Here is a 15,034-nt window from a genome sequence, read left to right as displayed (position 1 = left end):
GTTCTTTCCGCTTAATACTTTGTTTGAACAAAAGGTCCTGCGACTCAAATCCATCGTTTTTTAAAAAATTCCTCTCATCTTTGGAATTCTGTGGCCCTTCTCAAAATCCACAGACTACTTTGAATAATCGGTTACATAATTTCCTGTTGCTTTTCTTTCAGGGAAAGAGAAAAAAATATGGAAAGAAACCACATTAGAAAAGCAGCCCCCGGCTTTTGATGTTGTTTTGTGTTTATTATGACATCTATAGCAAGGGCTAGGTGGGTGCTGACCCAGCTTCTGGTCTCCAGGACGGAAAAGCAGTTTGCAAACGTCCCTTTACAAGCCCTGTAACAGGGCTTGTACTTTCCAAATAGTTACTTTCCAAATTATCACCAGTTTCAGAGCCTTTGGAATCCGAAGACTACGCTATTTGTGTTTTGTATTCTCACATAGTCTCTCCTTCCCAATATTTTGGTTATGTAGGCTTATTAAATAGAAGATTTTGTGGTGTCTGAAGGGCCATCTTTCAAAGCATGTCTCATTTTCTGATTGTCAGGATTCCCTCCTGGCCGTCGTGTGCAGAAATGCTTTCATTTATTCAATCAGTTGAACGAGCACCTCCTATGTGACAGATACCGTTCTCAGCACTGGGGATGCAGCTGTGAATGAGAGTCCCCGCCCTCATGAATAGGAGAGGGAGACAACAAGGAAATAAATCACGTACTTTCAGATATGAAGAAAAAAAAAAACCCAGTAAGGGAAAGATCATTAGCATGATATGGTTGTAAAGTAATCAGGGAGGACTCTCTGAAGAGGTGTTCTTTAGTTGAAAGATAAAAAATGAGTTCAAAGAGCTGGGGACATGGAAGGGGACTTGGTGGGGGCGGAATGTTCCAGAAAGGGGAAGCCACGAATCCAAAGCCTGGAATAGAAGTGGAGCTTTATATTTTTGAAGGACAGAAAGAAGGCCAGAACAACTGGAGATTACTGAAGGAGGGACAGAATGGTAGGAAATAAGGTTGGAGGGAGGCCAGATCATGTAGGGCCTTGAAAGACATGAAAAGGAGTTTGGATTTTATTTCAAGTACAACGCAATTGACAGCCGGGGTGTGAAATGAGCCAATACCCATTTTTAAAAGCTCACTTTGGTTGCCGAGTGATGAATGACTCTCTCTATGTCAATGCCCTATTTTATCTTTTTTACAGCATACATCACAATCTTTAAAAAAATTTTTTTTAATGTTTATGTATTTTTGAGAGAGAGAAAGACAGAGCGTGAGTGGGGGAGGGGCAGAGAGAGAGGGAGACACAGACTCTGAAGCAGGCTCCAGGCTCTGAGCTGTCAGCACAGAGCCCGACGCGGGGCTCGAACTCACGAACCATGAGATCATGACCTGAGCCGACGTCGAATGCTAGACCGACTGAGCCACCCAGGCGCCCCGCATACATCACAATCTTAAATTAACTCGCCTGCTTATGTATTTACTTGTTTAGCGTCCGTCTCCTCTACCTGTACACTGATAAAATGTAAAGCCCAACTGTGATTAGTTTGCCTCATTTGTTCACTGCTACTCAGCCCAGTGTCTAAAATAGTGCCTGGCACATAGTAGGTGCTAACACTTGCTTGTCGAATGAAAGAGTGACTAGATAACTAAACCTGAGAGGAGCGTTTGTGGTATACGGGTGGGTGATAAAGTAGGAAACGATGTTATTTTGTGACCCTTTCCTAGTTGTACCTGGGGGCAATGATTCCCTGAACACCCCTCACCACTCCTGCATCATATACAGGTGCAGTAGGATCACAGCGGATCTTAAGTCTATTCCCGGGGTGCAGGGACATATGTGTGTGCCTTCTCACAACACTTGAACTATGATGAAGCATGGAGAGAGCAGACACTGGAAGCAGGACAGGTGTGGCGTCCAATTTCTCCTCTGGCTCTTGCCGGCTGTAGGGTTTTGAGTCAATTGCTCTAAAGTCACCACCACCCTGACCTCATGACTCTGTCACGGGTGTTTTCTGTGAGGCAGTTACCCTGTCCTGTGCTTAGTAACCACACGAACCGGAAACTTACTCAGACAAGTGCCGCTTCCCTTCCCAATGGGAGGAAGGGGCTTGGGTGGGGACGGAGAAGTTGTAAGGCAGTTAGAGGTGGGGGGCAGCCGCCGGGTGGGGCAGTTATGTCGGCACGGCTAAAATTGGGTCCCAGCTGCATCACACCTGCTGCCGTCAACCACCGCACCAGGTCCACCGGGGCATCCCGGAAAGGGTGAACCGGGGCCACAGAACCTGTGGGTTCTGCTTCTTGAAAAACCAAAGCCGGGGATCCTCGGGATACCAAACACGCATCGTGATAACGGATACTCGCTGTGCCAGGTGCGGTTCTAAGCATTGCTTGTAGCGACTCACTTGGTTAGTCCTCATAAGGATCCCCCTTTACTGTGCAGCTGAGGGAACTCAATTACAGGGGTCAAGTAACTCACCCAGTGGCCCAGAGCTGGGATTTGAACCAGAGCATCCTGGCTCCAGAGCCTTACTCTGAGCCACCCTGCTCTCTTCAGACCCCCGGGGAACGAGAGGTGGGCTGACAAGTTGGGAAGATGGAAAGTCTGTAACCCGTGTCTGTGGTCTCCAATGGTATTAGCACTCCCCTCCCCTTAACATCTCCAGGACCCACTGCAGGGCCAGGCTCCTGGACAAGCACACCAGAGACGCTTGTCTGTAGAGTATTTGCTACGTCCCATGGCCAGCCGCTGCAGAACGGTCCCAGTGTGCCACACCCCGCCTTTGCATCTAGGTGGGCAGAAAAGCACACGGTTTGCAACGGCTGGTGTCTGCCGCCGTCTGCCACCTCCTCCGCACGGCAGGGGGGCGCCTTCCTCAGGACACCTGTGCTGCCGTCACAAACAGCTGTTAGTCTGTTGCTGTCTTCTTTCACCTCCCATCTGACTCGGATTACCCCGCATGCAGAGTGCCCCGCACACGGTAGGTGCTCAGTAAATAGAAAATGCCAGGGGCGCCTGGGTGGCTCAGTCGGTTAAGCGTCCGACTTCGGCTCAGGTCACGATCTCACGGTCGTGAGTTCGAGCCCCACGTCGGGCTCTGTGCTGACAGCTCAGAGCCTGGAGCCTGTTTTGGATTCTGTGTCCCCCTCTCTCTGAACCTCCCCCGTTCATGCTCTGTCTCTCTCTGTCTCAAAAATAAATAAAAAAAAGAAAAGAAAATGCCAGAAGAAGAGAATTTCGGACCACAGTGCAGAACCGTTCGGGACGCGGCGCTCCTGCCCCCTGTAAGCCCGGGAGCTGCGCCCGGTGAAGGGCTGACGTTCTCCCTTAAAGAGAACCCCCTTAAAGTGCGATGGCAAATTTAAACATTAGAGCATGAGGAATATTTTTATTACTACCCCTTGCCAAATGGAACTCGATATGAAAATTGATAGGAAGCAAAAGGAATGAATAAAAATAGAAAAGAAATCACCGAGCTTTGAAAGGAAGTACATAAGATGAAAATGGAATTAAATCTACCTTGACTAGAGGAGATTACATAAAAATGAAGAAATCGACAGTAAATTAACAGGTAGCACATCTACACTCTGTCTTGAGGGAATAACAGGAGATATTTTTATTATCTCCATGCAGAAGTTCGGTTGATCCCCCCCCCACCCCCCAGCCATTGGCTCCTGAAATGAGAGGTTTCTTTTTATGTAGAAACAAGTGTTGTGCTTTGCCCGACTGCCGGGGAGTCTGAGATGTGTTTCTGTCTCAACCTCCCTGGATTTTCTTGGATGAAATTTTGTGTGAAGCTGACAGCGATTGCCTAGGGGTTGGAGTGTGTGTGCACATGTGTACGTGTGGGTGTGTGTGTTGTTTGGGGTTGTGGGAGAGGAAACATTTCAGAGTTGAAACCCTCAGAAGTCTGATATGGCAGCTGCAGAACCTAATGAGGAAGCGGAAGACCGGGTCCCTTCTCAGAAGCTTACAATAGCTTCTGTCGGGTAAGTCGCCTCATCTCTGGGTCTCAGTTTCACTAATTATAAAATGAAGATGCTAATTGCTACTTTCCCCATCTCATTTACGAAGATCAAATGAGATAATGGACGTGAAAGTACTTTGAAGAGTCGAAATACGAGGCTAATGCAAGGAATTATTTTATAATTTCATCTCAGTAATAAAATTATCGTAAGTGCAATTTCTAAGACAGCAAAGGTTTATTTTGAAAAAGTAGAGGAATAGAAGTATGTAGTAATTGCTTATATTTATAAATTATCCTGTAATTTGAAAACGCCACAATCCGCATTCACCTACCGGGTTCACCCAATAGTCCTGTGAGAGAAGCAGCTCTTTGGACAGATGGAGAGAGGCAGAGTAAATTGCACCAAGTGCCCCGGCTCTTGAGCGGTGGAACCAGCCCTAGATACTCACATGCTGCTCCACTCTCACAGCTGATCCAATAGCTGCCGTCTTGAAGTCGTTGCCATTCTTCCTATGTGTGTGAATAACATTTTTGGATTAATAAAGACACAAAAAAGTGGATGGTTCCATGCTTTCCTTCCAGTGCTTTCTTCTGGACATCTCTCTCTCTCTCTCTCTCTTTTTGACATTTGGTGATATTTTTCAATAAATATGTACCATACCGGAGCCCAAGATGGCTGCATGGTGAAGAGGTCATTGCCTTGGTCTTCAGGAGACTTCTGATCTAGAGGGGAGGAAGGACATATAAATGGACTGGTGCACCAGGTGACAGATGTGACAACGAGGCAAGATGACTTCTGGGTGCCTGCCCCAATTCTGTGCGGGCCATAGGGGGCCTCCAGAGACGAGTGGTGCCTTGGATGAGACCTGAGGAAGGGCAGTAGCCGGGCAGGTCAAGGAGGAAAAAGCGTCAGGCAGAGGCAGTTTCAAAAGCCTGCAAGGAGAAGCAGGATATTTGGGAGACAATGTATTTGAGAAAGGCTGAGTGTAAAGTGTGGGTTTAGGGGAAGGAAGGGGGGGTGCTGCTGGTGAGAGGTGAAGCTGAGACACAAGCCGGGGTGTTGAGATCTTGATCAGTTTGGTCAGGAGAGTGACAGACTATTCCGGAAGTGTGCAGAGAATGGTATGGACAGGATTCAGTGAGGAAACAAGGAGATAAGAACAAACAAAACAAGAAAGGATAAGGGCCTGAACTAGAGTGAAGGCATGGAATGGAGGGCATTTGAGAGAGATTGAACCTGTTGGAGAAAGAACGAGAAGTCTTTCAAGGAGTTCTCTTGAAAGAGAAGTCAAGGATGACACCCAGGTCTGCAATCAACACAGGCGGACGGTTCATGTATTTGAAGATATCTCAGCAATGGATTGGCTTTTTCACGAAATGTTATGATTGCCTGGAGCTACAGTCCCCCAGAGGCCACTTTACTTCCGTCCAAACTACTGAGCAAAACATACGAGTGGGAGCGTGATTGCCTCTGCCTTCCCTCTTTTCCTCCTAGGGAGACAAATCCACTGCTCTCTCTCCTTTCCCATCTACCCTTTTCTCCTCCCTGACGTCCCCCCCAGTTCTTAAGCTGTAGGAATTTAAGCCAACCCGTCATGGACTACTTCTATTTATATTTGGAAGAGGATTTTCACACAAAAAAAATCTGAAGAGAAACGAAAACGTGTGCATGCAAAGACTGGTCGTGAATGTTCATGGAGCCGTATTATTCAGATCTCGAGACAGTGCAAATGTCCATCGACGGGTGAGCGGAGAAGTAAAACACGGCGTATCTGTGCCATAAAAAGGACTGAACCCCTGAAACATCCACGACATGGATAAACCTCAGAAACAGTCCGCTAAGGGACAGAGGCGAGGTGCAAATGACCACATATGATATGATTCTATCTACATAAAACGTCCAGAAAAGGCAAATCTGTAGAGACAGAAAGTAGGTTAGTGGTTGCCTGGGGCTGGGGGTGGGGATAGATTGCAAATGAGGGATCTTTTTGAGGGTGCTGGGAATATTCTAATGCTGGAATGTAGTGATGGGTGCACAACTCTTAATTTACTAAAAAAATCAGTAAATGTCAATTATTCTTAAATAAAGCTGTAAAAAAAAAAAAAAAACCACTGGCGGGGGAGGGGGTGACTCAAGGAAATGAATGATAGTGTACATGTGCACTTGAAAGGGCCAGCTGTTGGAGAGGAGGCCTGGGTCTTAAATTAGATTTTCTCACAGGTGTGAAGGTGGAAGGAAGCCAGAGTCTAGGCCAGCTAAGGAGTGCTTCAAGGAGCAGTTAGTCTCTCAGGGTGTGACAAACTCTGCTCCCATACCTGAAGGACCGCGGAACAGAAGGTTTGTCCTAACATGGGCAGTGATCAGTGGATGTCCGTGAAAGGATAGTCAGGCAGGCTGAGGGACTGGGCTGTGCAACCTCAAGGTGCCTCATTCTGGACTGGACTCCAGAGGAGTTTTTAGACTTTGGGGATGGCTACTGTCAAGGACAAGGGCACAACCCTGCCCCCAGGTTTCCAAAACCAGACTAGCTGAAGAAGAGGGAGAAAACAGGCCATAAGCATTGGAACATCGGGGGAGGATGGGACTCAGAAAGACCATCAGAACAGGTGTTCAGAGTCAGGGCGTTTGAAGATCCAGACGAGTCACAGGGCCGTAGTGGAGGGCTGTGGTCTGTCCACCATCAGGTGGATGCCGATGATCAGAACTGGGACTCAAGGGCCTAGGCGGACAGCGGTGACCACACTGAGCTCAGACTGAGGCTAGTGAGCACACTTAATACCCCTGCCTCAGGTCAGGGACAGGTTAGGGACTCCAAATGCTCACTTTTTCCACCCCTACATGGAATTCAAAATACAACAATACTGAACCTGATCATAAGTGTGTGGAGGTCTGACGAAATTCTGATTTTCCTTATGATGACCACATCAGTACTTTTTAAGAAAAAAATCAGCATTATTTGTGACCATTCTCCAGTTCCTGGCTTCTTCCTACTCTGCTCTCTCCATCCTCTTCCTCATTACATTTCATCACTTTCTTTTTTAAAAAAAAAAATTGTTTTAATGTTTATTTTTGAAACAGAGAGAGACACAGAGTGTGAGTGGGGGAGGGACGGAGAGAGAGGGAGAAACAGAATCTGAAACAGGCTCCAGGCTCCGAGCTGTCAGCACAGAGCCCGACGCGGGGCTCAAGCCTACGGACCGCGAGATCGTGACCTGAGCCGAAGTCGGACGCTTCACTGACTGAGCCACCCAGGCGCCCCTCACTTTCTAATATACTATATAATGTGTTTATCTGTTTTGTTTGTTGTCTGTCACTAAAATTTAATGGTATAAACTCACTGCTGTGCTTCTAGGGCTGAGAACAGTGCCTGACGAAGTGGTGCTCCTTAAGTACTTAACTGAGTGAATGAATCAACCATAAAACTCCCCATTTTTTTCTCCTCTGCCTTGCAGATGCTTTGAGAATAGTTTAGGTTACAAGTTGGGTAACTTGGCACTGCCTCAGGTCACAATATGCCCTGAGAACTGATAGCCGGGCCCTTCTGAGCCCGGAGTGAAAGATCTAGTGAGTGCTGGCAGAGGGTGGAGTGGAGAGGGGCTGCAGAGGCCAGGAAGTACTGATGATGGGATCTCAGTACCTGTGGCAGGCTGGTGGGGGGCTATTTATGCGGGGCGTTGTCCTGGCCTTTTCAAATGGCACCAGCAGGGGTTCCATTGTTGTCACTGGCAACCCAGACAGGTTCCCACCTTTGGCAGAGGAGCCTAGGGATGTCAGCAGGAGCTGTCTGCAAGGAGGGCAGTGAACATCTGGCCAGAGTTCCTCTGGGTTCCATCCTTCCCATTTTAGACAATCAGGAAAAAAAAAAAAAAAAAAGGAAGGTAGACATATGGTAAGACACAGTTGCTCTGCTAGGGTCTTTAAAGAAAGAGGACAGTCTGATTCAGTGGGAGTCTCAGGATAATTTTGACAGGCTCAGCGGAGCACTGGCTTCTGTTACATGCATCACGTTATCTATCCCAGATGGTCCCTACCCAAGTTTTTGTAACATTGCTCACATTTCAGATGTTCTAATAAGTCTTTGAAATTTAGCAGTGATTGATTCCTATTTTTTTTTCTTTTAGTCGAATTAAGAACATGAGTGATTTTGTATTATGGGAGGAAAGGTTCATTTGTTGGCGAACGAGGATGCATTTTGGAATCTCTTTGGGCACCAAGGATTAAGTCATATATCTTCAGTAGGCAGACGCCTTGATGTTTGACGAACATCTTTGGTTCAGAAGTAATTGTTTAATCTTCTCCAAATGTCTCGATAACATTTTTGTTGAAGTAAACTTTTTATTGAAGTATATCTCTGCTCATTCAGAGAGGAACACAAATGCAAAGAATTTTCCTGAAGTGAACACATTCGTGTTACAGTGTCTGGACCAAGAAACAAAAAGACCAGCTCACTGAAAGCCCCCTGGAAATTCCTTCCAGTCACCATCCCCCTCTGTCCCCCCGCCCCCCATCATGGATCACTACCATGATGGTAGTTTGCCTGCTTGAGAATTGCTAGAGGAATACAGGCATACGGTATGCATTCTTTTGTACCTGGACTCTTGCTCAACAATTTATTTGTAAAGACAAAGTTCTGGACCTGATAGCGAGGCGAGTAGAGGAGAAGAAAGGGCAGACAGTCTGGTCTAAAGGCTGGTAGACCTGGGATCAGGCAGACGGTGGCCTCGGGCAGAAACAAACAATGAAAGGAGAACCCAGATTTGCATGAACGCTGTCCCGATTCTACTCCTCCGATGCCACCAACTCCTCCAGTGCCATTTTGATTTATTTGAAGGGACACCTGAGAGGACTCCCTGAAGGAGTGATTACAAGTGTGGACAGGAAAAGGGAGGCATCAAGGATGATCCTTTAGGTCCCACTTGAAAACCGGGTTGCTGCTAATTACTGAGCTGGGGAAGACTGGGGGAGACACAAATTTGGGGGAAATGTTAATCAGCTGTCTTGTTTTGGCTAAGATAGGTTTTGAGATACTTCTTACAATCTAAGTGGGTCTGGAGCTGGGTGGGAGCGGGGGGAGTAGTCAAAGTTCGAGTTGCAAATTTAGGGATCATCAGAATGAGGATGATTTTTAACTCTATGGGCGGTCAGGGGGCAGTGTTGATATCACCTGGGGAGAGACAGAAGAATGGAGTGAACAGCAACATGGTGCCTCAGGATGAAATCCTGTTTCTGTTCTTTCCCATCAGCCTTCTCCGTATACTGTGCTTGCCTTGCAAAGTGCATCCACTCAATCCCCAGGCCCAAAACCTCCCCTTGACCTCCTGCCCCTTCAGTTCCTCTCCTCCCCCACCCCTTCCTATGTTTGGTATCACAAAAGTCCAAACAAATGAGGAAGAGGAAATTTTCTTGAGAAAGGGGGAGGGGGGGAGGGGAGGGAAGAGGGTGGTAGGTCTGGCTATTGGAAAACTTTTTGTGACTAGAAGGAGGAAGAAAGCCTTAGTACACATACCAACTCATACTGGTGTCCATATTAATATTTTTATATTATATTAACCATGTTTTTATTATGGTGATTCATATGCACGAGTTGTTCCCGGAATTTTCTTAAAAGTTGTTCCTCCCTGTGTTCCAAGACAATTTTACTATGGTGTAAACCAAATAGTTTAACAAAATATATTTATTGGATAAATTTTCTCCTTGCCAAAAGGACTAAATTGCTTATTTATATATTTATTCCAATACTTACCAGTTCAACTGTAGTAAGGTAAATATTTCCTGGACCAATGTGTACGTGTGTGCGTGTGTGTGTGTGTGTGTGTGTGTAACTTAAGGAATCATAAGTAGACTCCTACATTGTGTAAGCAGTGGTATTTGGGAATAGAAAAAGAATCCTTTCAGATTAGACTTCCTCTTCATTGTTTAAGTGTTGGCATCCATTGCTGGTTGAGTACTTATTTTTCAACCAGGGATAGGACGCTGGAATGAGGCCCTGGCAATCTCTGGTGACTAAACCCAAGAACAATATGTGCCTTCCCCCTCAGATATTTTTGGGGATTAATTCACTTACATGCAACCTCTAACGGATGTAGCACTTGGGGGGGGAAACAGAACCCTTCTTCATGCCTAGATTTCTCTTCTTCTCATAATTAAACCATAAAGAAAATAAAAGATGAGATGAAATATGCATCCTTGCCTTAAGAAGACACAGAAATGCTGAGGAAATGACACAATGGGGGGATTGACAGACTCCCTGGGAGTCCGCACCTTGGCCAGCCGCCAGTCTGCTGCTTCTCTGACTACCACCTGCCTCCCTCCTCTTTGGGTCTCCACGCGAAGCCCTGACTTGAGTCCCTGGGCTCTTTGTCATCTCTGCCCTGATGGTTATTTCTCTTTCTCTTGTATAACTAGTATTTTCACATTTCCTCAGGACAGACTGAGAAATAAGATCACATTGAAAAAAGAAATTCTATATTGTGCTAGCAAAATCAGAAATTGACAAGTCGATGAGGGCCCAAGCAAGTTGACTCGTAAAAATGAAGTCATGGACAGTACTTTCCTTTCAGAGAATACACATGCATGTTTTGTTTTCTTTTTTAACATTTTTTTTAACACTAATTTATTATTGAGAGACAGAGAGCATGAGCAGAGAAGGGGCAGAGAGAGAGAGAGAGACACAGAATCTGAAGCGGGCTCCAGGCTGAGCTGTCAGCACAGACCCCGACATGGGGCTCGAACCCACAAACCACGAGATCATGACCTGAGCTGAAGTCGGACGCTCAACCGACTAAGTCACCCAGGCGCCCCAACGCATGCATGTTTTTAACCTTTGAGACTCTGTGGGGACCCAAAGACATAGGATAGGTGGATATAAGATAAGTTTACTCACAGATGGGGACCAAGTGATGCTCCACAGAATGAGAGGTCTAATGAGCTCTAGGAGTCACATACCCTAAAATATGTCTCCCACTTGCTCTGTGACTAAAATTTCTACTTGAGAACAATATTGGTAATGCCTTACACTTTATCAGTGTTGTGAATCCTCCTGTTGTGAATATATTGTGAAGCTTTGCATTTGTACACACCTGTCTGGTTCATTGCTGCTTATGAAGGGCCTTCCTTATGTGGCCCTCACTGAGCTAAAGAATGGTGTGCCCTGTCTTCTCTGGTTCTCAGAACCACCCTAGAAAGGGGGCACGGTTTAACCGATGCCCATTTCACAGATCAGGCAACCGAGGTTTAGAAAGAACTTGTCTAAGTCAGGCCTCTTCCATGTGGTGGGGCCAGGAGTTCTGACTCATGCCTCTGGACCCTCCTTGCCTTCTAACCCAGCCGGGAGCTGGCAGTTTTAGCCATTTGTTGAGGACACGGATGTATGGTTGCCAGGGAGCCCTGACTTGTTCATCAGACTAGCTTTATTAGAGGACCACACCCTCAGAAGGTGGGAGAGGCTGGATGGGAAATAGAAGGGCAATCATGGCAGGCAGGGAGGGAGGAGGAATGGAAGGCCAGATTCACGTCCTGGGTCACCACGATGTACCCAGGACCTCCCTGCACATAGATGAGAGTGAGGAGGAAAGAAAAATGGTATACTTTTGCTGGAATAGGCATCCTTCTTTCAGTCAAGCTGACAGGCATTGTACAGGGGTCCTCTTAGACCTGGGGAAAGCCACAGCCCTTCAGCCTTCTGTGGTTTCAGTCCTCAGTCTGCCTAGAACAGTGGCTGACCTCCTTCACTGTTGCTGGGGAGCACCGTCCGCCAGGGTGTGGGTGTGTAAGGACAGCCCAAAGGAGGAGCCGCACATCAGCAAAGACCCCAGCAGAGGGACCCGTCACCGGCCCAGCTCTGGTCTGATCTTAACTGATCTGCAGCTACCTCTCTGTCAGACCCTCAAATGTGGGAGGAGGGGGCGCCCGCGTCCCCTTTGCCCATCCTTCTCTCTCCCTTGGGGCTCCAGTGTCCGTGATCTCTGATGCTGGCCCCTGTGAATCTGCCCGTAACACCTTTGCACTACAGAGCAGAGAATAGCTTTGTGCTATGTCCTGTTCAAAAGTCCATTTTCTCCCTTTCTTTTTCCTTTTTTCCTTTTCTTTTCCTTTCCTTCCTTCCTTCCTTCCTTCCTTCCTTCCTTCCTTCCTTCCTTTCTCTTTCTTTCTTCTTTCTTTCTTTCTTTCTTTCTCCCTCCCTCCCTCCCTCTCTCCCTCTCTCCCTCTTTCTCTTTCTTTCCTGCACATTTTCTCCATTATAAGATCCACTACTATGTAAGCCACATGGAAGAACCCTTGCTTTCTCACACAGACCATTGCTTCCATATACTCTGGTAGGCAATAAAATTTGAATCTCCAAATAAGGGATTTCCCATAACTGCTGCATTTCTAAAGGTTTCTCTTTGTTGTGGATTTTGTGGTATCTATTGCAATGTGTGCTAGGGAGTGGTTTTGTTGCCTGGGTCACGCGTAGATCCGTCTGCGTGATCAAAGGCTTCCTCACATTTACTGCGTGTGTGTGATGATCTGCCCTATGGTTACTGGCGTTGCCATCCTCTTCAAGAAATAAGCTATTGCTCTGCCATCTAGTCCCTCGTGTTGAGGGTGTGGCTTGTAATTGACCATTTCCCTTATTCACGCTTTTAAATGGATTCTCTGTCCTGAGATTTCTCTGATTTCCAATAAGGTACAGGTTCTGCCTAAAGGGTTTTCCACAGTGATTACATTTAAAGGGCGTCTCCCCAGCTTTTGTTTTTTGATGTTGAGTAAGGACTGAGTTCGTGTACAAACTTTCCGGCACTCGTGACACACAGAGGTATGTATTTTCACATGCATTTTACAATGGGATTTTTCTGGCATGAGTTTCCACACTCACTGCGTAAGTAAGATTTCTTCACTTTTCCAAATTTTGAAATAGCAGTGTTATTCGCAATCGCCAAAAGGTGGAAACAACCCTAACGTGCATTGATGGATGAATGGATGAGCAAAATGTGGTATGTACCTCAGCCCTAAAAAGGAAGGAAATTCTGACACGTGCTATAATGGGGTCGAACCTTGAAGATATCATGTTAAGCTAAATGAGCCACACGCCAAAGGACAAATACTGTATGATTCCACTAACATGAGCTTCCTACCACAGTCAAACTCGTAGAGACAGAAAGAGGAATGGTGGTTGGCAGGGGCTGGAAGGTGGGAGGAATGGGGAGTTATTGTTCAATGGGAACAGAAGTTCAGCCTGGGATGATTGAAAAGTTCCGGAGATGGATAGTCACGACAATTGTTCACCAAGGTGAATATATTTAATGCCACTGAGCTGTACGCTTGAAAAAGGTGGGGGCGCCTGGGAGGCTCAGCCGGTTAAGCGTCCGCCTTCTGCTCAGGTCATGATCTCACAGTTCGTGAGTTCGAGCCCCACGTCGGGTTCTGTGCTGACGGCTCAGAGCCTGGAGCCTGCTTCGGATTCTGTGTCTCCCTCTCTCTCTCTCTCTGTCCCTCCCTGCTCACACTCTGCCTCTCTCTCAAAAATAAATAAACAGTAAAGAACTTTTTTTTTAAATGGTTAAGGTGGTAAATTTTATTATATGTAGTTTACCACAATTTAAACAAAGAGTACAAGAGTTTTATAGGATCCTTCTTTCAAAATGCTGGGATTTTTCTCTAATAACGTTTTTTTTATAGACTCTTTCTCTGGTGGGGTTTTCCTTCTCTTCCCCCTCTGCCCCCTCTGCCCCTGTCTTCAAGGGATCCTCCAGAGGGTGCACATCTTTCTGCACACATTCTGAAGCCGACAACCCCTTGGTCTCAGTGTCGTCGGCCCACTCAGCAGACAGAAAATGCTAGCTCTGTCAGTCTTAGGGACTCTCAGTTCCCTCAGTCAGTCTTAGGAACTCCCTCTTAGCTCTCTCTGTGAGAAAACAGGACTCTGGGTTCTTGCAATTTAGAAATCTCAGCTTCTCTGAAAGGTGAAGAGGCCGGGGAATCTCGGGTTTTGCTATTCTCCAGCCTCTCAAGATACAACCCTTCCTCTCACATCCTCAAACTTTAAGGGATCCCCACACAATTCATGTTCACTGCAGTGGCCAGGTCCCAGAATTCCCAGAACAAGAGCCTGCTGTAGCCTGGCAGAGCGAATGGTGGCTATTACTGGAAATCCTGGACTTTCCCCGAAGCCTGGGGGATCAGGTGCAGCAATTTACCTGAGTCCTAAAATAACCTGTGGGCTCTGGGACTGGAATGAGCCCGGGGGCCCTGCAAAGCTCCCCTCCATGCCATTTGCACTTTGAGAAGGGATCAAGTTCTAACGGAGGCATTTCAAGCTGGAACCAGCAGGTGGGGTTGTATTTCTTCTGGTAGCAGCGCCACTGAATTTTACCTATTGCCACCTGCGTGTTGGTGCCTGCTCCAGAAGTCACAGATGCTAACTAAGCCAGAGCTAGTCATGAGACTTGAGTCTGAGCCCCTAATCTGTCCCTAACTATCAGGCCTCGGGGGTGTCATTTAACCTCATGGATCTGCTGGGTCTACACGCTGTCCACCTGCCTAATGGGACTGCTGGGAAGATAAAGAGCTATTTCGGGAAAAATGGGGAAATCTGTAGAGCTAAGCTTTATAGGGGTGTGTGTGCAAATCGGGAGCTTTTTGTAATGCTGCCCATATTGTATCTGAATCATTTAGCTCTTATAGCTGGGCCACATACTGGCTGGTAAGATTTACGGGAAAATGTAGCTAGGCGTGGCTGGAGATGGAAAATAGGATGGGAAGGCTAGGGCACAGTGTGTCCTTTGGGTCAGGTTAATGGAGATAATTTCATAATGTGTTTCGGTGACTTCTTAGGACAACACGAAAACAACATCAATGGCTCTGCACCTTGGTTCCGGGCGGATATACAGGGGCCAGGAAAGCGGTTGGGGGAAAATGGTCTCACAAAGGTCCAGCCAGGGCGCTGCTGGTCTTCTCCCTAGAGATGGCCCTGGTGGGCCAAATGTCTGGCTGTAAAACCCCGTGTGGGAACAGGATGAAGAACTAATGAGAGGGGGAGTCAACAGCACCCTGTGTTACTTTCCCATTGCTGCTGTAACAAATTACAACAAATTCTGTGA

The 15,034-nt window shown here is 46.8% G+C and overlaps 1 long non-coding RNA gene across 2 annotated transcripts in view; it reads left to right on the top strand.

Annotated features, from left to right (window-relative positions):
- The first annotated feature begins 2,827 nt into the window (after positions 1–2,827).
- LOC116738202 overlaps positions 2,828–15,034 on the top strand; it is a 56,367-nt gene continuing 44,160 nt past the window's right edge. The window contains exon 1 of one of the 2 annotated variants that reach the window (XR_004343880.1): positions 2,828–2,965. This is a non-coding gene — a long non-coding RNA (uncharacterized LOC116738202). Of the gene's footprint in view, positions 2,966–12,609; positions 12,751–15,034 lie in introns of those variants that run through there. The other variant, XR_004343881.1, reaches the window with a different exon arrangement.

Source organism: Lynx canadensis, chromosome B4 (genome assembly GCF_007474595.2).
Source record: "Lynx canadensis isolate LIC74 chromosome B4, mLynCan4.pri.v2, whole genome shotgun sequence".
Taxonomy (NCBI): Eukaryota; Metazoa; Chordata; class Mammalia; order Carnivora; family Felidae; genus Lynx; species Lynx canadensis.
This window is presented reverse-complemented; position numbering and strand designations above follow the sequence as displayed.